At 34.0% G+C, this 24,740-nt stretch overlaps 1 protein-coding gene across 3 annotated transcripts in view; it reads right to left on the reverse strand.

The window, feature by feature from the left end:
* Il7 (interleukin 7) overlaps window positions 1-24,740 on the reverse strand; it is a 58,801-nt gene that overhangs the window by 25,917 nt on the left and 8,144 nt on the right. The window lies entirely within an intron of this gene.

Genomic DNA, 24,740 nt, shown 5'->3' on the forward strand with positions numbered 1-24,740 from the left:
GTCCATTGGAGTCCTGGGGTTTCTCAAGGCCAACTGAGAGCCACTTGCTAGTGTACATATGACAATGTAGGATAGTCAGAGTTCAGGGCCTCATTGGAGTTCTCTGTAGTATTTTATTAAAAAATAACTAAATAAAAATTTCATGACTAAATAAAAATTTGAAAACAGTTAATATTAATCCACTTCTAAATTCTAAAAATGCAAATTATCTTGTATATTTGAATTTTATTAGAATTTTAGTTTCACAAGTCCAGCAATTTATAGTCATTTTTATTATAGGTTTTTATTTTCATCTGTTTTTATGGATGTGAGATAGCAAATTTAGAAAGCATTGTTTTCAGACATATTATTTCTAAAATAGATAATATTATAAGAACTGTCACTTTTTGAAAGCTTACTAAGTTCCAGGAACTGTTCAATGAGACTTACATATAGTAACTCATTTCATCATAATAGTAACTCCCATGAAGTATGGGTACTAACATTGTCCTCATTCTAGATATAAGGAAACTAAGGTACAGAAAGATGAAATAATTTACCTAGTGTCATATAGCTAGAAAATGGCAGATTCAGGGGGTCCAGTGAGTCATGACACCAATAAGTACAATTTAAATTAATTATTCACTGACAGAATAAAACATATCTGTAGTCATTGTAGTACACAGAAAACTTACTTTTCTGTATAATAAATTTGTACTCTCATATTTATCCATACCAATGATGATCTTTGAATTAGTAACTTGCATAAATAACTATCAATAGTAGAAAAACAACTGCAGCACAAATATTATCATGCAATCTACAATGTCTTGATCAGTTGTCTGTCTGAGATTTACCTTTATAAACACAGAATAAAGAAGCCAGGTTAAAAACAACTTACAATGTCTAATGCTAATGTAGGTGTGGCTCATTACTCATATAAGAATTTTATGAAATAGCTATTAAATCATAGGGGCATTAGACATAATATTGTCTTCCAAGATGAATGCACTGACTTAAGAGAAGCCTGGCCAGATTGAGTAAAATAAGCCCTTTACAATAAAAATCAAGACTATTCAAAAAGGAGTTTTGAAGGCGTCTTTTTCATCACTAGGGATAGACTGTAATCATGGGGCCTTTGCATATTGCTCCAACTTAGAAAAGCTTCTGCTTCCTATCGTGGCACTAGAGTGATTTGAGTCCCACACTCCTTTTGGGAAATGTCTTTAAAAACTCCATTTATTTAATGAGTATCTACTGCATTTTATTTACTTTTTCCTACTGTAAGAACTATTTTGTTTTATCAATCTTCAAGATCTCCATTGTATTTTCATATAATAAAAAATTGCTGATGGAATGACAATGTCAGTAGTCACACACTCCCAAACTTTCAGTGGATGTTGGATGCCATCTGTAAATTTTACTAATGCTTTCAAAAAGTAACATCGGGGCTGTGGCTGTGGCTCAGTGGTAGAGCACTTGCCTTGCACTGGATTTGATCCTCAGCACCACATAAAAATAAATAAACAAATAACAAAAAAAGTAACATGCCCTAAGCAACTTAGCAAGACTCTGTCTCAAAATAAAAAATAAAAAGGGCTGGAGATGTGGCTCAGTGGTTAAGCACCTGTAGGTTCAATTCAGTATCATACAAACAAAAAACAACTATGTTAAATTGTGAATGATGAGATAACCTTTCTTTCAGAATGCTTCTTATCTCCGTTTATTTTATATGAGTTCTGTTAGTTATCTTTCTAAAGTCCAGATCTAATTCTACTGCCAATTAGAAATGACGGTGGATTGTGATGGACATTATTATCCAAAGTACTTGTATGAAGACACAAATTGGTGTGAATATACTTTGTATACAACCAGAGATATGATAAATTATGCTCTATATGTGTAATAAGAATTGTAATTCATTCTACTGTCATATATAAATTTAAAAATCAATTTAAAAATTATGACATTAAAAAAAAGGGCCTTCACATAAGACCTTCCAAGATCAGATCATACCCTGACTTCCAAAATTTCCATACTCTAATCTCTACCTAAGCTCAAGCCATGGGCACCACTGACTTCCGAATCTAACTACCAAGCCCCTCGGGTCAAACTATTCCCTAAACATTTACAACTACAATTATCATTATTCCATTGTGTTGCAATCCTATATTTTGAGTCTGTGCCTCCTTTAAAACTGTGAACTTCACAGGATTGTGACCAGTGTATAGACTGGTCTTTTTAATATTTGTGTTCATTATTTAACAGTTTGCATACTACAAACCACTAACACGTATTTCATAAATACATGCAAAACTGCATTAAAAGTCAAGGTTACAGGTTTTGAGTCAAGTAGTCCTTTCTGATGAAAAAGAATTCTCTTTCATTTTAGTCTTCTAAAACCTACTCATTCTTCAGTGTTCTACTAAAATTGTAATTCTCCCCCTCATTACTAGAGTTCTTGGAAAGCAGGTCATATCATTCACATTTGAACCGGTAAATTACTACTAGGAGATACCTAATAAATATTTAATTAACTGACCTATTAAGAAACAGAAGTTGAGATTTTTTTATTTATTTTTTAATTGAAAGCAGAAATAAAGTTGTGATCAGATTGGTGGAGCTGGCAGTAAAATTGTTTTGGCTATTTATTTATTTAATTATTTTTGTTCCCATTTTATTTTATTTATTTTTTTATTGGTTGTTCAAAACATTACAAAGCTCATGACATATCATCTTTCATACATTTGATTCAAGTGGGTTATGAACTCCCATTTTTACCCCAAATACAAATTGCAGAATCACATCAGTTACACATTCACATTTTTACATAATGCCATATTAGTGATTGTTGTATTCTGCTACCTTTCCTATCCCCTACTATCCCCCCAGAAGTTGAGATTTTATAGAGGTCTCGAAAAACTGATTGGAAACCTACCAACTTCTAAATGTTAATCATTTCAGAAGATTGTAATTGCTCATCAGTCTTAAGGTTAATGTGCAGTAATGGTTGTATATTATCTTAAAACTGGCAATCTAATCAGCAATTAACAAATGTGCAAAATGTGATTTTATAATCACAAGTATTTATACGCTTTACTCTCTAACTGCTTTACTATTTGCCTGAATTTTGTATATTGATTTCAACTCTAGGAACCTTGGGTTTTATTAATGAGAAAATGTGAGGATCTCAGTATAACTAGTCTGAATATATTAAAAGATCTGGTAAAATGACATGGGGTGGTCACAGGTAGAAGAAAAATATTTACTATAAAGAGATGGCAAGCAAAGCAATTAATCAAGTTTGGTAGGCCAAAGTGTCATCCAGAATGAGGAGGGAATGTTTTGTTCTGAGAGCCTAACTAAAAATTACTGACTTGTCCAGCAACAATCAGCAAGCCATTGGGTAGGCTGAAAGGGTTTGTGTCAGTAATACACAAGCCAATAGCTGTGAGAAGTCACTAATATAACCAATATGGTAAAAACTCCAAGTCATGTAATGATTTTAAATGTCACTGTTATGTTCTGAATGTTTGTGACCCCTCCAATTCATATGTTGAAATCTTGACACCCCACCCCCCACAAAGTGATGGCATTAGGAGTTGGGCCTTTGGGAGTGAATTAAGTCATGAGAGTGGAGCTCTCATGAACAGAATTAACACCCTTATGAAAGAGATATCAGAGAGCTCTCTAACTCTCTTTCCGCCTCCACATGAGGATATATGCAGTCAGCAGTATGCAATTAGGAAGAGGGCTCTCACCAGGATCCAGACATGCTGCCACCCAGCACGAGGGGCAGCTTTATCATTTCTATTGCTTATGAACTACCCAGTCTGTGTTGCCTTGAAATGGCCATCAGAAATAATCACAGTTTTAACTCATATATACCAACATCTTTACACTATAATTTAAAAATAACCTTTAACTCTTTTTAATGTAAATATATTAAAGTATGCTAATTCATTCAGTCTATCCATATTTCTTTAAGGAGACTAGACTGTCCCAGGTAATATTCTATATGCTGGGGATACAGTGACTAACAAGACAGAGTCTCTACCCTCACAGATAAAATAATTTCAGATGGCAATTAAGAGCCATGAGGAAAACAAAAGAATAAAAATGTAGGGCAGGGAGGGAAGAGGCTGCTCTGATTCTAGAAAGACATGAGCTTTAGGTTATCAATTAACCTTTCACTGCATTTCTTCATTTTGTTTTCATTTGGTTGCATTTTATGTCTAGAATTTCCTTCCTTCCTCCCTCCCTCCTTCCCTCCTTCTCTCCCTCCCTCTCCTTCCTCCCTCTTTTTGTTCTCCTTTTCCTTCTTCTTCATCCAAAGAAGGTTCATTGTTGTTCTAGTCTCTACATCCTGACACATATAATTTCCCACCTGTGCAATTCATACTAGAACAATGACTTGACTGGATATAAAATTCTTGAGATATTTTGTTTCCCTCAGAATTTTGTAAACATTCCATTATATTTTGCAGTTAGCTGTGGAAAATCTGAACCACCTTGATCTTCCCCAAAATGATTTGCCATTTCTACATTTCTCTTGAAATTTAGTTATTTCACCAGTATACAAGTTAATGGCAATCATTATATATCATTTTTTTAATATTTCATAATATGTCTTTTTACCTGTTATTTTCCTTTTTTCCATAAAAAATTCACTTATTATAAGTCATTTTACAGTTCCATTTGATAGGTTCTCTTTTGTAAAAATCATAATGCATAAATTGGGTTTTTAAAAAATTTTTATTTGTCAGTTTTCAGTGGACACATCTTTTTATTTTATTTTTATGTGGTGCCGAGGATCGAACCCAGAACCCCACGCATGCCAGGTGAGCGAGTTACCATATGAGCCACATCCCCAGCCCATAAATTGGTTTATTATTGTCTCTGTATATCTGATTGTTTTGGCAACTACTTCGTGTTTGTTTTATTACATTCATGGTGAATATAGAGAATTTATTTTACTTTGTTTTGTTTTTTATTATTTGTATTACTTCTAATGCATTTGTTTTTTCTGAAGTGAGGAAAGGGTATATGTGGGGATTTTAATGTGTTTCCTTGTTTCTGCAATACTTTCTTCTCATTCTGTTCTTGGGCTGTGCCACCTTTCACTGAATCCATATGAACTTTAAAAAACTATGGTGAGAAATATTAAAGAATATCTTTATTCTGTTTCTTGGAATCTATCTCCTTCCATAGCGGATTGTTCTACATGTTAGGTTTCTTGCATTTTTTTTTTTTACTTGGCTGTGGTGTATCTGTGTGGTTGCCATGTTTTTTTCACCTAAAAGTGGAACCATACTGTGCTGTTATTTGACTCCAAATCTTACGGGTTCCTATCTATCAGAATCTTCCTTTGGAAATTTTCAAATTTTTAAAATCTTAAACAGATGACATTATATGTATTTATTATGTACAACCTAATGTTTTTTTGGGAAAAAAAAAATATATATATATATATAAAATAGCACTGTGATTAAATATAGCTACTTAACAACTGTAGTACCTCCCATCATGATTTCTGTGGTGAGAACATTTAACTTTGTATTTTTCCAGACCACAATACATCATCAATAACTTCAGTCATCTTGCTGTAAGAAAACAAAAACATCTTTTGAATTTATTCCTCTTATTTAACTGTAATTAGGTATCCTTGGTCAATGGCTCCCAAGCCTCCTCTCTTCTACCCTCCCCAGCCTCTGGTAAGCACCATTTTACTCTCTACTTCTATTATATCAACTGTTTTAGTTTTCCCATATGAGTGAGATTATACATTACTGTGTTTCTATACATTACATCCTGTCTAAGTTCATCCAAGTTGTCAGAAATGACAAGATTTCATTCTTTTTTTTTTAAATTAATGAATAGCATTCCATGTGTATATATACCACATTTTCTTTATTCCATGTATTTGTTAATGGACATTTAGGTTGATTCCATTTCTTGGCTACTGTGAACAGTGCTAAAATAAACATGGAGTGTAGATATCTCTTCAACATACTGATTTATTTTCCTTTGATATAATATACTCAGTAATGGGATTTCTGGATCATAGGATAGTTCTATTTTTAATTTTTTTAAATGAAAACTCCACATAGTTTTCAGTAATGACTGTACTAATTTCCATTCCCATCAACAGTCAGTGTGAGGGTTCCCTTTTCTTCACATCCTCACCAGTGCTGTAGTTTTTTTATCTTTTTGAAATTAATTATTGTAACTGGATTCAGGTGACCTCTCAATGTGGTTTTGACTGGCATTTCCCTGATAATCAGTGATATTGAACAAATTTTTTCTGTACTTATTACTATTTATATATCTGCTTTTGAGAAACATTTCTTCAAATCTTTTCCCATTTTTTTTTTCATTGAGTTGTTTGTGCTTTGTTAAGTGAGCAACAGTGTTATGTACTCTGCTTGTTAGAAAGTCTGGGCACTCAGGCTATGGAAAATGGGTATATGGCACTAGTGTGCTGCACTGGGAAGTGGGTAAAGCCATGGGTGATCACATTGCTGGATGAAGACTCTCTCTCAGACTTATTTTTAGAGAAGCTTCCATTTCACAGTAAAATTGAGAGGAAGGTACAGAGATTTCCTGCGTACTCCCTGTCCCAATACATGCATACCCTGCCTTGTTATCTATACTATGCCCTCTTTTGACAATCCATTTCTTGTTAAAGTGAGTCATGAGTGTGGTGAACTGACTCCCTTGGTGAGACCAGGGTCACTTTGCTTTTGAATTTCCTTGCAGTTGAGACTGAAGTGTTTGCTTCAGAGAGAGACCATCACTTCTGAGCATCCCCTCACTTCACCTGCCTTTCCCCAGCAGGCATTTCCACCGACTCTGTGCAAAATGGAATATCAGAGAGCCATTTTTCAGAATGTCATCCATTTTTGGCACCATCTGTATGAGTTTCCATGGTTGATATAACAAATTCTTACAAAGTGGGTGGCTTAGAACAAAATAAATTTATTCCTTCACAGTTCTGGAGGTCACACTTCCAAAGTCAAGGTATTGGCAGGGTTGGTTCCTTCTGGAGGCTCCCAGGGAGAGCTCATTCCGTGTCTTTCTCCTAGCTTTCAGTGGCTGCAGTAGCATTCTCTGGCATTCTTTGGTTTGCAACTTTGTAACTCCAGTCTCTGTCTTTGTCTTCACCTGACCCTTTCCTGTGTGTCTTGTTTCTTTTAAGAAAACTAGTTATTAGATCTAGGATCCACTTAATCCAGAATGACCTCAACTAGAGAGGCTTGATTATATGTGCAAAGGCCCTTTTTCCAAATAAGGTGACACTGGCAGATTCCAGGTGGACATAACTTTTGGGGTACCATTGTTCAAACCATCGTGCTATCTATATCATTACCTTGGGAGGAGTGATGTTTTAGGAGATACTGTTATTTGGAACATTTTTCTTCATTCTGTGGCTATCACTTTTCAATGACTTTTTAGATAAGGAAGTATCTTTTCTTTAGTTTGAATTTCTATTTTGTACTTCTTTTAGGTTTAAGCTTCCAATTTTGACTCATTGTAATATTTCCTTCAAACATCCCAGAAATACATTTTAAATAATGAGTAACAGTGGCACATGTAATTTTAGTATCATCCCTAAAGCAAAGGGGGATGGTAAACCATCATGTCCCTGAATGCCTCTTTTCAAATTCCAAAAACCTAGCCAAGCCAAGGGAACAATGAGAGCAAGCCTGGGATGCAAAGTCCAGGTACATATTATCTTGAAGGACACTTGCTTTCTCTTATGCACACTGGGAACTAGGACACTTGCTTTCTCTTATGCACACTGGGAACTAGGACAAGTTAGTGTTATCTGTAGAAAGTTACTTTCTTGCATGTGTACCCAGACAGTTGCTTCTTGGAGTATTGATCAGACAAGCAAACTAAGCCAGCTGATACTGACGATGTTACCAGTTCTTTCGATCTAATCTATAAAACCCCTGTAGGCAAAGGGGCAGAGGCAGAACTGAGGGCACTATGGAAAGGATATGTGTCACTTGTCTAGTGAACTACCATAGAACAAAACACCATGAGGAAAAGGAGGTGATGCAAGGCAAAGCCCGTGAGGGGTGGAGGTGCTCTCTGTCAGCCTGACCCGAACTCTTCTTGGAGCAGTCTTGATCTCTTATAAGTTTTCCCCCAATGAACCAAATATCTCCCATGCCATCTCCAGGCACTTTCTTTGTCCTGCCTGCAATTTACCCCTCTGCCCTATAACCAGGCACCTTTGTACTATTGTGTGACCATGTAATGCAGCACGGTAAGGTCCATTACGAAGTTTAGAATCTGTCTTGTTATCTTTATGTTGTAATCAGATCATACTACTCTATAAATATAAACAGGTATGTCATGCTCCAGCAGATTGAGAGTCCACAACTTCAGATCTTCTCCGTTTTTCATTTAGACTAACTTTATCACCAGGTAGACTAGTAGAAATCTCTCATCACAGTCTTCTGAATTGCCCAAGAATGTACAGAGTTTATTTAGTTCAAAATGAGGAGGTTTCCTTCCAAATAGAGAAAATGGGACTATTTTACCTATCCATATTTTGTTTTATGTTTTTTCTTTCTGCTGTAGCCACAAAGTATCAACACAGAAATACAGCACAGTGTGGACACATATTCTTGCTGGATTCAGTTATCTGTACAAACTCCAATATTGCATAGACCTGAGTACAAGTTTTATAATTATTAATTCATATTTATATGTAAAGCATTCTCTCCAAAGAGATTTGTAATGGAAGAGTACTTGGATCAGAAAGGGAGGCTAATCCTAACATTCTTTTCCAGTTTAAATAACCAATTTGAACCTGTTGTTCAGTTCATGAAACCAACCAAGAATCCTTTTCCCCAAGAGGAACTCCTCTCTCTTATCAGTGGATACTAGTTAGGAACAGTTCAGTCTTCCCTAAAGATTCAAGTATTTTGGAGACTCAAAAAATAAGGGTTGGGTTCTTCAATTCATTCTTCATGGAAAACTATCTATGGAAATATAATTACTTCCTCCCTAGCAACTAGCTGTGCATGCCAACAGATGCTGCATGTGGAGAATTTATATAGCTACAAAATAAATACTGCTTGTTTCCTTTAAACTTATTTTGTTTCCTAAAAATATATTCAGTTTATGTTCATTTTTATACATATATTTTAAAAACAAGGTTAGCTTTCCAGAACAGTTTTCCTGTCCTTATAGAAAAAAGTTCAGAATTTATATATAAATTCCTATCCTTACGCCCCAGTTTCCCCTGGTTTTAATGTCTTACATTAGTGAGGTACCTTGGCTACAATTTATAAACCAATACTAAAACACTACTTACTGAAGTTCTTGATTGTATTAGGGTTCATTCTTTGTGTCATAAAGTTCTATGAGTTTTTTAAAATGTATTGCTATTATCTAGATATGAAGTGTTCCCCCAAATCCCATGTGTTAGACAATGAAAAAATTTTAAGAGGTAAAAAAATCAGATTATGAGAGCCCTAATCCAATCAGTGGATTAATCCCCTGAATTGGATTAACTGGGCAGTAACTGTAGGCAGTGGGGTGTGGCTGAGGAAGTAGGAGGCAAGCCTTTGGGCTTTATATTTGGTCCCTGGTAAGCAGAGCTCTTTCTCTGCTTCCTGATTGCCATATTCTGAGGTGCTTTCCATTCTGCCATGATGTTCTGTTTTACCTTGGTCGCAGTGCAATGGAGTGGCCATCTATAGTTTGAGACTTCAGAAACTGTGAGTGCCAAATAAACTTTTCCTCCTCTATAATTGTTCTTGTCAGGTCTTTTATGCACAGTGGTGAAAAGCTGACTAAAACGTGTATGAAGTCATGTATCCACTAGGACAGTGTTACAGAGAGAGTTTCACTGACCTGACATTACCCTGTGTTCGACTTATTCGTTTCTTCTTCTTTCCTTCTGAAACCCTAGCAACCACTGCTTGTTTTAGTGTCTCTACAGTTTGCCATTCTAGAATGTCATATAGTTAGAATCACAGTAAGTAGCCCCTTCAGACTGGATACTTTCACACACTATGTATTTAAAATTCCCTCCATATCCCTTTATGGCTTGATAGCTCATTTCTTTTTATCATTGCTTTTACTGCATAGAATGAATATATCAGTTTGCTTATCTGTTCAATTATTGAAAGATGTTTTGGGTCTTCCATTTTTGGAAGTTTTGAAAAAAAAACCTTCCTATGAAGGTAACTATGAAAATTTTAGTATATATGTGAGTTTCAAACCCATTTGGGTTGCATGGTTGCGACATTACGTGATTATGTTGAGATGTGTAAGAAACTGCCAAACTGTGTTCCAAATCGGCTGTGTGATTTTGTGTTCCTACCAAAAATGAATGAGAATTCCTGTTGCTTTACATGCCAGGATTTAGTGTTGTCAGTGATTTAGATTGTAGACGTTTTAATAGTTGTGTAGAGTTAGTTCACGTGTTAGTTTGCAATTCCCTCATGAAATGATAATTGAGCATTTTTTCATAGTCTACTTGCTATGTATGTTTCTTTTTTGGTGAAATGTTTGTTCATATCTTCTGCTCAGTTTTATTGCATTTTTTAAGTGTTGAGTTTAACAGTTCTTTGGATATGTTGAATACAAATCTTTCATCAAATATTCATTTTACAAATATTTCCTACCAGTTTCTGGTTTATCTTTTCACTCTACTCACAGTGTCTCAGAGCATAGTTTTAATTTAATGAATACCAATTTATCCTTTTTTTTTAAATTTTTGGTGCCGGGAATTGAACTCAGGGGCACTCAACCACTGAGCCACATCCCAGTCCTGTTTTGTACTTTATGTAGAGACAGGGTCTCACTGAGTTGTTCAGCGCTTTGCTTTTGCTGAGGTTGGCTTTGAACTCACAATCCTCCTGCCTCACATCCCCAGCCACTGAGATTACAGGTGTGCGCCACCATATCCAGTAATTGTTTTCTTTAAATGGTTTGTACGATTTGGTAATGTTTTCAAGAAGTCATTATCAAATGAAAGGTCCCTGAAATTTTTTTTTACATTATCATCTATTGCAAAGTTTTGCATTTAGGTCTATGATCCATTTTGGGTCCACTTTTATAAAAATTATAAGATCTGTTTTGTATGTGGATATTCAGTAGCAGTGTTACCCACTGAAAGAGTTATCCTTTCATCATTGAATTGCCTTTGCTCCTTTGTCAAAGAAAATGTGGTCTATATACACCATGAAGTATTACTCAGACATGAAGAAGAATGAATTTATGGCATTTGCTGGAAAATGATGGAACAGGAGATTATATTGCTACGTGAAATAAATCAGATCCAGAAAGTCAAGGTTTGAACGTTTTCTGTGATATACTGAAGCTACACCAAAATCAAAGGGACAAAAGACAAGAAAAAGTTGGCAGTGATTCCAAATTCCATGAAAATAGAAAAGAGGTCAGTGGAATGGGGAAGGGACCTGAGAGGGAAGGAAGAGGGATGGGAAAAGGAAAGAACAGAAGAATGAATCTGACCAAACTTTCCTTTGTATGTATATATGAACATATCACAGTTAATCTCACTTTTATATGTATCCAAAGGGCATGAATTTTATACATATATAAATAAATAGAAGAAAGATCAGTGCATTAGAAAAGGGAACAGGGAAGGGGGAGGGAAGGACAAGGGAAATTACTGGGGTCTGAATTAGAGCAAATTATATTCCATGCTTATATGTCAGAATGAACCATAATATTATGTATAACTACAATGAACTAACAAAAATGCAAAAAAAGAAACAAAAAATAGATTAATTTCTCTTGCTATTTGATCCTTCTATTCTTTCATCAATAACACATTACATAGTTATTGTAACTTTATAATAGATTTTAATCTTAGGACTTTATTCTCCTTCAGTATTGTGTTAGTTATTTGAGGTCTTTTTATATTCTGTTTGATACTTTAAAAATCAGATTTTAGAAATCCATAAAATAACTTGAAGATTTTGACTGGAGTTAAACAGAATCTGTAAATCACATTGGAAAGAATAGGTGTCAATATTTGATCTTCCTTTCCATGAGCATGCAATATCTCCTGTTTTCAATTTCATCTCCAATTTTTATTATCTTTTTCATTCTACTTAGTTTAGTTTTGACTTTCTCTATTTTACAAAGGTGGAAGCATTTATTGATTTTATATTTTTCCTCTTTCCTAACACATGCATTCAGTGTTCTAAGTGCTTTAATTCTTTTGTTCAAAATAGTTATTAAATTTCATTTGAGAACTTGTATTGGACTCATATATATATTTATAGGTCTGTTGTTTAATCTAAAACTCTTGAAATTTTCATCTATTTTTCTGATTTTATAGATTTTCAGTTTAATTGGTTTGAGACCACACTCTACATGACTTATACATTTTTAAGAATTTAATATGTTTAAGGCCCAAGATCTAATCAATTTGGTGTGTTTCCCATGTGCAAACTTGTGAAAAATGTGTATTAAAGTAGTTTTGGATGAAATATTTTATAAATGCAATTAGATCATGCTGATTTATGGTTCATTTTAGTTCAACTATGTCCTTACTGATTTTCTGTCTGCAGAATCTGTCAATAACTGACAAAGACTATTGAAGTTTACCACTTTAATGGTGGATTTATTTATTTCTCCATGCAATTTATCAGTGTTTACATTACAGATTTTAATGCTGATATTAGGCACATACACATTAAGGATTCTTATTCCTTATTAGAGAATTGACCATTTTATTATTATGTAATGTTCTGCTTTATCCCTGATAATCTTCTTTACCCTGAGGTCAGCTTGTCTGAAAAAAAAATATGGCTACTTCAAATTTGATTAGTATTAACATGGTATATCATTTTCCATTTCTTATTTTTAATCTATATATACCTTAGTATTTGAAGTGAGTTTCTTACAGACAACATCTACTTAGGGTCTTTTTTTTAATCCACTCAGATAGTCTCTTTTAATTGGTGTAGTTCCCTTCATTTTTATACCTAAAATATTCATAAAGCAAAAAGACTCAGCTCTTAAAAGGCAACATACTTTGTGAAATTGCAACATATGTTCCTATACTTTATATACAGGAAACATGTATATACTTAGCATAACTTGATGTAATAATAATTTAATTTTTTATTTTAGTCAACTTAAATCTTTTCTCTGTTAATTACACATATTTGAACATAGAATATTCAGACATTTTAAAAATTGTATTTTACAAGATTTTTATCTTTTCCTCAGTCACTTCTGTTCATAAACCAATTAAACGCAAGACAAAATCCTCACAGGTATTAAGGAAGAGAGATTTCAAGGTACAAGAGAGCTTTTTCTCCCTGTTTTTAAATTTTTTTTAATAAGTACATTATAGTTGTACACGATATTGGGGTTCATTTCACATGGAATATAATTGGCTTCACTTCAGTTTCTGGTACTTCCTCTTTCTCTTCTGTCTTCCCTCTATTTATTTTATAGATTTTTAAGAATTTGTGCTTTATAGATATACATAAAGTTGAAATATACTACAGTATATTCATACATACACACAGCATTATTTGGTGAATTTCATTCCTCCATTCCTCCCTTTTTCTATCTCTCCTTCCTCCCCCTCTGTCCTCTTCTTCTACTCCACTAATCTCTCTTCTATTTTCATGGGCTCCCCCATCTTTTCTTCTTAATATTATTTTGGTAGAGCTTCAGCATAGGAGAGAAAATATTCAACCCTTGACTTTGTGAGTCTGGCTTATTTCACTTACCATGATGTTCTCTAGTTCCATCTATTTACCAGAAAATGCCAAAATTCATTCTTTCTTATGACTGAGTAAAATTTCATTGTGTATATCTGCCACATTTTCTTTATCTAAAGGTGCCTGTCGGCAGGCGCCTGGTCTGGTTACATAACTTGACTATTATATATTATGCTAATAGAAACATTGATGTGCCTGTATCACTATAGTAGGCTTATTCTAGTTTTTGGATAAATACCAAGGAGTGGTACATCTGGGTTACATGGTAGTTCCTTTCCTAATCTTTTAAGGAATTTCCATACAGTTTTCCAAAGTGATTTTACTAATTTGTAGTCCCACCAACAATATATGAGGATACCTTTTCCCCCACATCCCTGCCAGAATTTATTATTATTAGCATTCTCATTACCTTAGAGAATAAAAAAGCAAGGACAGTCTAAAAGCGATGAAGACATTATTTCACCATTATGAGTGGTATGCCGCAATACAATTGGGTAGATATTTCTAGATGTTATTTGAAATAAATGATTCTTGAGTTCACGGGGAAAGTGTAAACCTGAGGCTATTTGAACCCATCAGAGAAAAGATGGAAGTTGAATCTGTAAGGGCCCTAGAATAGAGAAAAAGCCAGAAGTTTAAAATATGGGATATTTTACAAGTCTATTATAACCTATCAGTAATTAGATCATATAACAAGACAATCTTTCATGTGACTGTAATTGGACTGTCATTCCTAGAAAATGACCACATCTAGCAGCCATTATATTTTGAAACAGCCTCTGTTTTGGTGACTGAGTTACATAATGCAGTCGTATTAGCTAGGCTTAGACCAAATAAAATATAACATCGTAAATATTGTAAAATAACATTATATAACATTCAAATAAGTTAACATAAAAAACTACCTGACATTTGACTCATAACACATTTTCAAAGAAACATGTTCAAGAAAAAATACTTTCTAACCTATTTTAAACAAATTCTAGGTCCTTGTTAATTTATGTTAACGATTTTCAATGCTTATAAGATTTGAAAAAAAAAAAAAAACCTGAAAATACTGTGCTGGGCATTCTGAGAGATTAAAAACAAATCAAACATATAATTTGTTCTTACAGATTCTGGTAGGGTAGTATGGAGAAAAAGATACATAGGTACATAAGTATGCAAATATGTACAGAAGTAGGAATCACGGGTTATGTTAAAATAAAATTATGAAAGCATAATATAGGATGTAATAAAATTCTTAGAAATAAATATAAGAAGAGATGTATAAGTCTTATAGTCTGAAAAAAACAAAAGATTGTTAAAAAGAAATTTGAAAGGGCCTACAAAAATGAAAAACATCCTGTGTTCACAGATCATAAGCAGTTTTAAGAATTATTCAGAAGACAATGCTCCCCAAATTTCTTTACAGTTGCAACACTATCCCTACCAGCTTCCCAGCTGACTGCTTTGTAGGAAGCAAATGAGGCAATGAAGGAAAAGAGGGTAGAAAGAGAAAGGAAGAAATTAGTGTAATTTTTTTCATTCTCACAACATTTGAACACTAGGAAGGGCTTTAGAAATCATCCCTCTTCCATATTTTATAGGAGATTCAAGAGTCCCAAAGAGCTTAAATGAGATATTCAAGATTCAAACAGATTGTAAAATTCACTTGAAATCACAAGGCAACTGAAATAACTAAAACAATCTTGGAAACAAAGAACAAAGCATAAGGATTCACACTTTCTAATTTCAAAACTTTGTGGCTTAATGGAATAGAACTTGGGAATCTAGAAATAAACCTATGTATTTCTGGTCAATTGATGTTTGGGGAAGGTGCCACAAGTATTTAAGGAGGAAGGGAACAGTCATTTCTTTTCAAAATATGGCTTTTGTTTTTTAGCCTTATAAGACAAGTATTTCTGAGTAGATTTCACATTGGCTCCTTGAATATATCCACTGAAGATACATTACGAAGTCCTCCTTCTCTTTCTTCTTCTCTTCCTCTTGACACAGAGCAATGCACACAGCAGAGTATCATAAGAAAGGAGGTAAATGAGACAATAAAGGAAGGGAGGGTAGAAAGAAGGAAAAAAATAAAGTAATTGTTTTCATTCTCAAAATATTGGAGCACCAAAAAGGACCTTAGAAAGAGTCTCTGTTCCATATTTCATAGAAGATAGAAGAGTCCCAAAGAGGTTATATGAGATATTCAAGATTACAGTGATTGTTAATAACAAAGCTAATAACAATTTAGGTCTTCTGATCCTTTACTAATGTCACTTACACTATGCTTCAATGTATGTTGTTTCACAGAAAGTAATCTAATCGAGACTATCATTGCAAATATAATACTTATTGTAAAATATTGCTTTACTGATCTTTAATGGATATGTAATCATATATTCTAAAAGAAAATGTATCATTTCAAAGAATTCTTAATTGAATTTATGGTTTGGGCAGTTTTTTCTTCTGTATTATTTATACTTTGTTACTGTAGTGGAAATAAATACTGAAAAACTGAAAAACAAAATAAAACAGCTAATACCCACAGTATGCAATAAATGGTTTTGTAGATCTGATGCAGAAGAATTCAGAAATTAGACTTCAATTAGAGGCTGTTTGAGTATTTCCTCTACATTTATGAATTCTTTTCATATGAGGAAGGGAAGATGAAATGTGACCTAGTGTGCCTCCAAGACCGTAGAAATTCCTCAAAAGTAGGACACTCTGAGGGTGGAGCCCAGCCATCTGTTTTAAGAAGGCTTTTAGTTCATTCAGAAGCATCCTACAGATATGAGTCTTGCTCCAGGCCCAGCGACAAATTTTACTTAAATTACTTCAGCTGCTTACTATTGTTTTTAGTCCTGCTCCACAAATTATCTACAAGTTTTCCAGAAAAAGTTATAAGATGAAAATCTTGATGATATCATTATGTTCTTTATCATTCATCATTTATTAAAACTTTTAGAGACCTCAGAGTATAGCAGTGAACACAAAAGACAAAAATTTCCATTCCTATGGTGCTTGTATTCAGTATCTTCTCTTTATCCTCCCACCGAACTCCTCCATGACTCTCTGATACCTAAGGAAGTGTTCAAATTCCTTTATATGGTAGGAGTAGCACTGAGAGGTCCAGGCCTCCTCTGAGGTCTTGGTTCTTCTATTCTACAATCCAGTGGCACCCTGCCAGTATACTTCCTGGTTTCATTCCTTCTATCTCCTTTCCCTTTTTGTAACACCCATGTGTATTTTAAGATTTAAGAATTGTGTCCACAGTGTAGTTTTATCTGGCCTCTTTCCTAAATGGGAAGACCTCTCTCACCTTGGTGCCCATTTTGCATCCTGTGTTATTCTATCACATAAATGTGATTACATGAAAAAAATGTGTATATCAAAAGTGAGAGAAAAAAGGTGAATAACTGGAAAAATTGTCAACAATTATGGAGATATAAAGTAATATATGTTGCACTTACCAAATAATGGGACTAATCAGTGAAAGTCAATGGGAGAATGAAGAAGGATCTTGAGCACTATAAGGGAAAAAATATTCTTAAGCTTCCCTTCTCTTTTCTATATTCTGTCCTTGCTTCTGTCCATGTTAGTGGTTGAGCATTGCTTACTTATGGGTAGTGGCTGTGGTTTAATGCTTGCACAGGGACATAACATCACTAGGGTGCTTTATATTGCATTTAAATTATAAAAATTTGCACGAAAGCATATATTAAAAAGTAGGTAATACAGAGAATAAATATGAGAAATTGCATCTATAAACACAACAAGCAAACATAATAGTCAAAACAACCTCAAGAACAACAACAAAAAGCATTGTTGGAAGAAAATCTTCTGAACTGAAAAAGTACAAAGCTACAGTGATTAAGTTTGTGTCATAAAGCTAGACTGTGTCACAAGGCTAGACATGTAGATCACGGAAATAGAATTAAGAGTCCATAAGTTAACCCAGATATTTAAGTTCAATTATTTTCAACAACAGTGCCAAGACAATTCAATGGGGAAATTAATTTTTTCAATAAATGATACATGTACAACTGGATAGCCACATGAAAAATCATCTGTTTGGTCCACTACATCCCACAACGTATAAAAATTAACTCAAAATGATCAAAGACTTAAATGTGAGACTAAAACTATAAAACTCTTAGAAAATTTAAAAAAGCAAAGGATCTTTGTGACCTTGGGTTAGGCAATTTTTTTTGAATGACATCAAATACATGAACAATAGAAAGAATAGATGAATTGACCGTATCAAAATAAAATAGCTTCTGCTTCAAAGGACACCATCATGGAAGTGAAAAGACAGCACATGTGATGAGAGAAATGTTTTAAAATTTAAAATAGCTTATAAGGTTCTCAACTCCAGAATGTATACATAATTCTTAGAACCAAAAAATAAAAAACAAAAATAATCTGGCTTAAAACTGAGCCAAAGGATTTATATAAACATCTGGTAATAAGGAACAGATTATTTAGACTGTGCCTCTAAATAAAGGATGTGTGACATCATTAATCATTAAGGAAAGAAAAATCACTGTCAGATACCACTTACCATCTAGAAAAAAATGGCTAGAATAACAAATTCACAACAAGAAGTTGTGGTGAAAATGTTGGTAAATTGTAACCTAACACACTGGTGGGTAAGATTGAAGTGGTGCAACAACTTTGAAAACAGTTTGATAGTTATTCAAAAAGTTTGACATAAAGGAGTTGAATACAAAATGGCTGAAGAGAAGTGCCAGGAACTCCAAACAGCAGAGTCAGAAAGGCAGCACAGAAAGAAGGACAAATCATACTGCAAAACCTGGTCCCCTGGCTGTAGTGAAGCTTCATATTTCTGAGATAAGGTAAAAGGAAAGGTATACATGATTCCCACAATAGCAGCAGATCAGCAGTTTGGACAGCAGAATTCTACAGTTCTCAGAGGTTTCAAAGCTAGTTTGGGGAGCTAGCTGGGGTCTGAATTACTGCTTTGTATCAGAGAAGCAACTTACATTGCCCTACTTTCTAGTCCTCAGAATCCTAGTTGCTACAACCCACTGCTAGATGCCATTCTGCCTTAGGGGCCAGTAGCCAACTCTCTGATGTCAACAGAAGCCTTAGTCCAGAGAATACCCCATAAAGTGAAGGACAGAACCCTCAGTGTTTTATAGCTACAGGACCTCAGCTACCAGTGTCACAGCCAGGTGCAACTCATACTTGCTCTGAGGGGCATACTTCTATCCACATTCTTCAGCTCCAGGACTAAGACAACCAGCGCTACAAACTCTGGAGTCACCTGCACTCATCCTGTGGGACCCATGAAAATCTCCATAGCCCATTTCTTTGGGACTGCAATTCCTGGGGCCAGATAACTCCAGAATCACCCACACTTGTTTCTCAGAACTGGGGAAGTTTGCATCATGTCCTACAGCTTCAGGACCATTGCTGAAGTCCAAGCATCAACTATACATACCATGTTGGTCCTAGGGAAGACCCAATGTATATATATCCTGCAGTAAAGAATATAAAAACTCACAGCATCAAACTGCACTTGTTCTGTGAGACCTTGTGTAGGACTTTTCAATATCCCATGGCATTGGGACTATGGATGCTGGTGTCAAATTCCTTGAGTTACCTTTGCCTGTCCCATGTAATATGGAGAAGTCCTCTTTGTGTTCCACAATCCCAAGACCACAGTTGCCTGTGCCATGAACACATACCAGCATTAGCTATGTTCATCCCACAGGATATGGGAATGTTCCCTTCTATATTCTGTGGCTCTAGGACCACAAACGAAGGTTGCACAACACCAGGCATCAACAATAGTTGCCCTGTTAGACCTGGGGAAAGTTATCTCCATATCCCATGCCACCAGGACCATGGCTGTTGCTATCATAATCACAGAATTACTGACACTTAACTCTGTAGGACTAAGGATGTGCACCTTTGGAAGCCCACATTAACTGCAAAGTCACACAATTATCTTCATGAATAGGTGCAACCTACATTATTGCATCACTAGTAGACACTGGTGACATTGTCTATACTTGAAAAATCACATGGAGGCTATATTGTTGAGCTCACCTAGAACTAAAGTCAAAATATCTTTTCAGTTGACACCCTGTATCTCAGGTAAATAAAGTTATTTCCCTACAAAAGCTATTCCGGGAACAGGGGTACATGCCTGTAATCTTAGCCGCTTGGGAGGCTGAGGCAGGAGGATTATGAGTTTAAAGCCAGCCTCAACCAAAGTGAGGTGCTAAGCAACTCAGGGAGACTGTGTCTTAAATAAAATACAAAATAGGGCCGGGGATGTGGCTCATTGCCCCTGAATTCAATCCCTGGTACCAAATAAAATAAAACAAAATAAAATAGAAAGAAGTGACTATTCCACCAGATGTGTAGACATCAACATATGGACCCAAGACACATAAGAAAGAATGGCATCTCTAAGGAAACACAGTTGTTCTCCAGAAATAGATCCAAATTTGCAGGAAATCTATGAAATGCCTGAAAAAGAATTCAAACTAATGATCCTAAGGAAACTCAGTAAGATATAAGAAAATATAGAGAGGCAATGTAATAGAATGAGAGAAACCATTAATGATATGAATTAGAAATTTAACAAAGATAGAAATCATAAAAATAATCAGAAATCAGAGCTGAAAGCTTCAATTAATTAAATTAAAAAATACAATTGAGAGTTTCCACATCAGGCCAAACAGAAGAATGAATGTCTGAACTAGAGTATACAGTAGCTTAGACAATTAAAGAAAAAAGATGAATAAGAGAACTGAAGAGAAACAAAGAATAAAAAAGAAAAATAAAATTCCCTTGAATGTAAGTTGATTAAATTTAGCAATCAAAAGACATAAATTGACAAAATGGATTAAAAATAGCAAGACCCAACCATATGCTGCCTACAAGAAACTCCCTTCATTAGTATATACACAGATTTAAAACTAAGGGTTAGAAAAAGTTATGCTAGGTAAATAGCAACTAAAAATAAGCTGGAGTAGCTATGCTGATGTCAGGTAAAATAAATTTTATATCAGAAACTGTAAAAAGATTCAAAGACACTCATATATGATAAAAGTTTCAATTCAGCAAAAGACATAACCATTATAAACATATATGCACCCAACATTGTATCACCCACTTATATAACGCAACTATTATGAGATGTAAAGGGACAGGCAGATTTCAATACAGTAATAGTTGGGGATTTCAACACCCATTTTCATCAGTGAACAGATGGTCTAGACAAAATTAACAAAGAACATAGGAGTTTAACCATACTATAGAGTAAATGGATTTAACAGACATTTACAGAACATTTCATTCAATAGCAGCAAAATACATATTCTTCTCATCATCACATGGATTTTCCAGGATAGCCCATATGTTAGGTCACAAGTGAAGTCTCAAGTTTTAAAAATCCAAATCATGTAGTATATTTTCTCAGACAACAATGGAATAAAACTACAACTCAGTGAAAAGAGGAACAATGAAAAATATGTAAATATATGAAAACTTAACAACATTCCTAAATCAATGAGGAATTTATTACTGTAAAAGGGAAAAATTCATAAAACAAAGGAAAACCCAACACATCAAAAATTTGGGAATCTAGAAAAAGCATCATTTAGAGTTTATAGCAATGAATGTATGCATGGAAAATTCTTTTTCAAATATTATAGATATTTTAAATAAACAACCTAGTAACACATCTCAAAGCAAAAAGAAAAGAAAAAAAAAAAAAACCAAGAACAAACAAAACTCCACATTAGCAGGAGGACAGAAATAATGAAGATCAGAGAAGAAATAAATGAAATCAAAACCAAAACACAATACAAAAGATCAAAGAAAAGGTTGCTTTTTTTAAAGATAACAAATCTTAGACTAGCTAAGAAAAACAGAGAATATCCAAGTCCATAATATCAGACAAGACAAAGGAAATATTAAAAGGGATGCCATGGAAACATAAAAAAAATCATAAGAAACTGCTATGAGCAATTATATACTAACAAAGTGGCACACTTAGAAGAAAGTGATAAATTTCTGAATATATACAACCTACCAAGACTGAATCAAGAAGAAATAGATAATCTCAACAGACAAATAATGCATAATGAGATCAAAGCAGTAATTGAAAAATCTCCAAACAACAAAGGCCAGCTGCAATATGACCCAGCAATTCCACTCCTAGGTACAAATTAAAACAAAAAAACTATATCAAAATTTGCATACCAGTATTTACAGTAGCATTACATATTACAGCAAAGAAAAAGAAACAAATGTCCAGGAGCAGATATGTCATATCCATACAAGATACTTTTATTGAGCTATAAAGATAAATGAATTTTAGATACCTGTTATAACATGAATAAATCTTAAAAACATGTTCCATCAAAGAATCTCAATTAAAGAGCTTCATATTGTATGACTCCATTTCTATGAAGTATCCAGAAAAGAGAAATCCATAGACAGAAAGCATACTAATGGCTGCCAGTGGCTAATGAGGAGGAATAAAAAATTACTGGTAATGGGTACAGGATTTCTTTTTGGGTGATTAAAATATATTGGAATCAGTAATGATGATTATACAACTTCTGAATATACTAAAAGCCACCGAATCGGGATTTTTTTAAAAGGATGAATTTTATCTCAATGCCAAATAATTTTATTAGTGCCTTATGGCTGGTTGTATATCATATTGGAATTCTTTTTTACATGATCATACAAGCATGAGATATAATTTATTCCAATTCAGTCTCCTGTACTTCCCTTTTCTCTCCCCTTCCCCCATTCCCTTTCATCTGTTCTACTGTTCTTCCTTCTATTTATTTATAGTTTTTAAATTAGAAGTTTATAGATATAAAGAAAAAAACTTTAAAAATATTCAATGCACTAACACTGGAAGAAAAATAAATTCAAACAAGAGGTGAATTTTCTATTGCCTTGGCAGGTGGTTTTAAAAATAAAAATAATAAAAACTGACAAGAGTGATGATCTCATATGCAGGATGTATAAGAATTATAAACTTGTCCATACTTTCCATAAAATAATTTGGCAACATGTATCAAGAAACCTAAAATGCTGATTTTATTTAATTTAGTCACTCCAATTCTATGAATCTGCACTCCATGCTTGGCAGATCATATAGAGTAAGGTACCTTATCATATATTATGAACCTTTCTTTCCCTCTGCATTAAGTAGAAAGAATGAATCTCATTCTGTTCCCTGTTTGGACTTCAGATTAGAGTTAGAATAATTTCCATATTTTTACTACTATAACTCTATTCTATGTCCACTTGAAGAAAATGTTAGCAATTTTATCTAGTTTTTTTACTTCATTTTATATAAATTTTTATTTCTGTGTATATCATTATTAATGTACATAGAAGTTACCATGAGAATATTATACTAAATAAACAAATACTTAATTTGTATGGGAAGTGCAGGCTCAACAAATTTTACTTAAAAGGTATACTATCTAAATATATTGGAGATCAGCTCAGTATGCATCAACATGCACTTTCCCTTCAGCTGAAACTGATCTGTGTTATACCACAATGTATGTCTATTCATTTCCAAATGTGGCTTACAATCAGTATGTTTGAAATAATAGGGTGGTGGTTGCTCTTCCTCCTTTTAAAGCTATTATTTGCATTCTTTACCACCAAAACTTACGCACCACCCAAATGCAAGCTTCTTAAAAGGAGGATCTATCCCTGGTTCACACATATAGTAATTTGTAAATGTGGTTGAAATAATGCTTTTTGATCCTCTGCCCAGCTAATAAAATTGAATGGGAAATGTTACTTTAAATCAAAATATTACTAAGAACACTTAATACAATGTCAAAAATAGTATGAGATATAAATTGCATGTGTATTGTTTAGTGTGTACATTTTTTTCTTGTCAATGGGCAAAATCAGGGATCTTCGTGGTACAGCATTCAGCATTACCTTGAATTCCCCAAACTCTTCCAAGAGGCAGAATTCTCAATTTCCCAGAACATCAAACTATTTCAATATAAGTATGTGGAAGAGAAAGTGTAAGGAAAAGACAGATAAGACAATTTGTGCCATTTTATGAATATTTGAGAGAAGGTTTATCTTTGTTATGCAGGGATTCAATCTAATTGTAAAAGAGTGATTATATATGAAATCAATATATCACATTGTATTGATGTATCTCTTAAACCATAAAATAAAATTAACTTTTGCAAATGGCATGATTGTCAATGTAGGAAATCTCAAAGACCATCATTAATAAACTTCTGGAACTAATAAACAATTGTAACATGATTTCATGTTACAAAATTAATATAAAAAACCATCGCTTTTCTACACATCAGAAATAAACAATTGGAACTTGAAATTAAAAACACAACATCATATTTCAAAAGCCTTAGAATATGAAATAGGTATAAGTCTATCAAAATAAATACAGGACCTATATAAAAAAGTACAAAATTCTGATCAAATAAATCAAAGAAAGATATAAACAAATGCAGAGCTGTTATAGGATATGGCTAGAATACTCAGTATTGTTGAGATGCCAGTTCAGATGTGAGTTCATATACATTACCCATAAAGATACATAGATTGAAGTAAGAATCTGAAAAGATGTTCAACATCATATTACTAGGTAACTGTAAATTAAAACAACAATGGCAAAAGTCCCAGACTCTACAATACCAGATGCTGGCATGGGTGAACAACCTTAGGATTTTATTCACTTCTGGGAGAATGGTACAGTCACTTTAGAAGGCACTTTGGCAGTTATATACAGAGCTAAGCATAATTTTATAATCTGTTATAGTTTGGCTCTGGAAGGCCCCTCCAGAGTTCCATAGTAATGTCCAGAGATGGGGCTTCTGAGAAGTGATTGAATCTGAGGCTCTCACACTATCAGTTGATTAATCCATTTCATGAATTAATAATTTGAATGGACTACTGGAAGGAGGTGGAACCTATAGGTTGGTGGGGCATGGTTGGAGGAAGTAGGTCACTATGGGCATGCCCTTGGGGACTATATCT

The sequence above is a fragment of the Callospermophilus lateralis genome, chromosome 16, assembly GCF_048772815.1.
Source record: "Callospermophilus lateralis isolate mCalLat2 chromosome 16, mCalLat2.hap1, whole genome shotgun sequence".
Classification (NCBI taxonomy): domain Eukaryota; kingdom Metazoa; phylum Chordata; class Mammalia; order Rodentia; family Sciuridae; genus Callospermophilus; species Callospermophilus lateralis.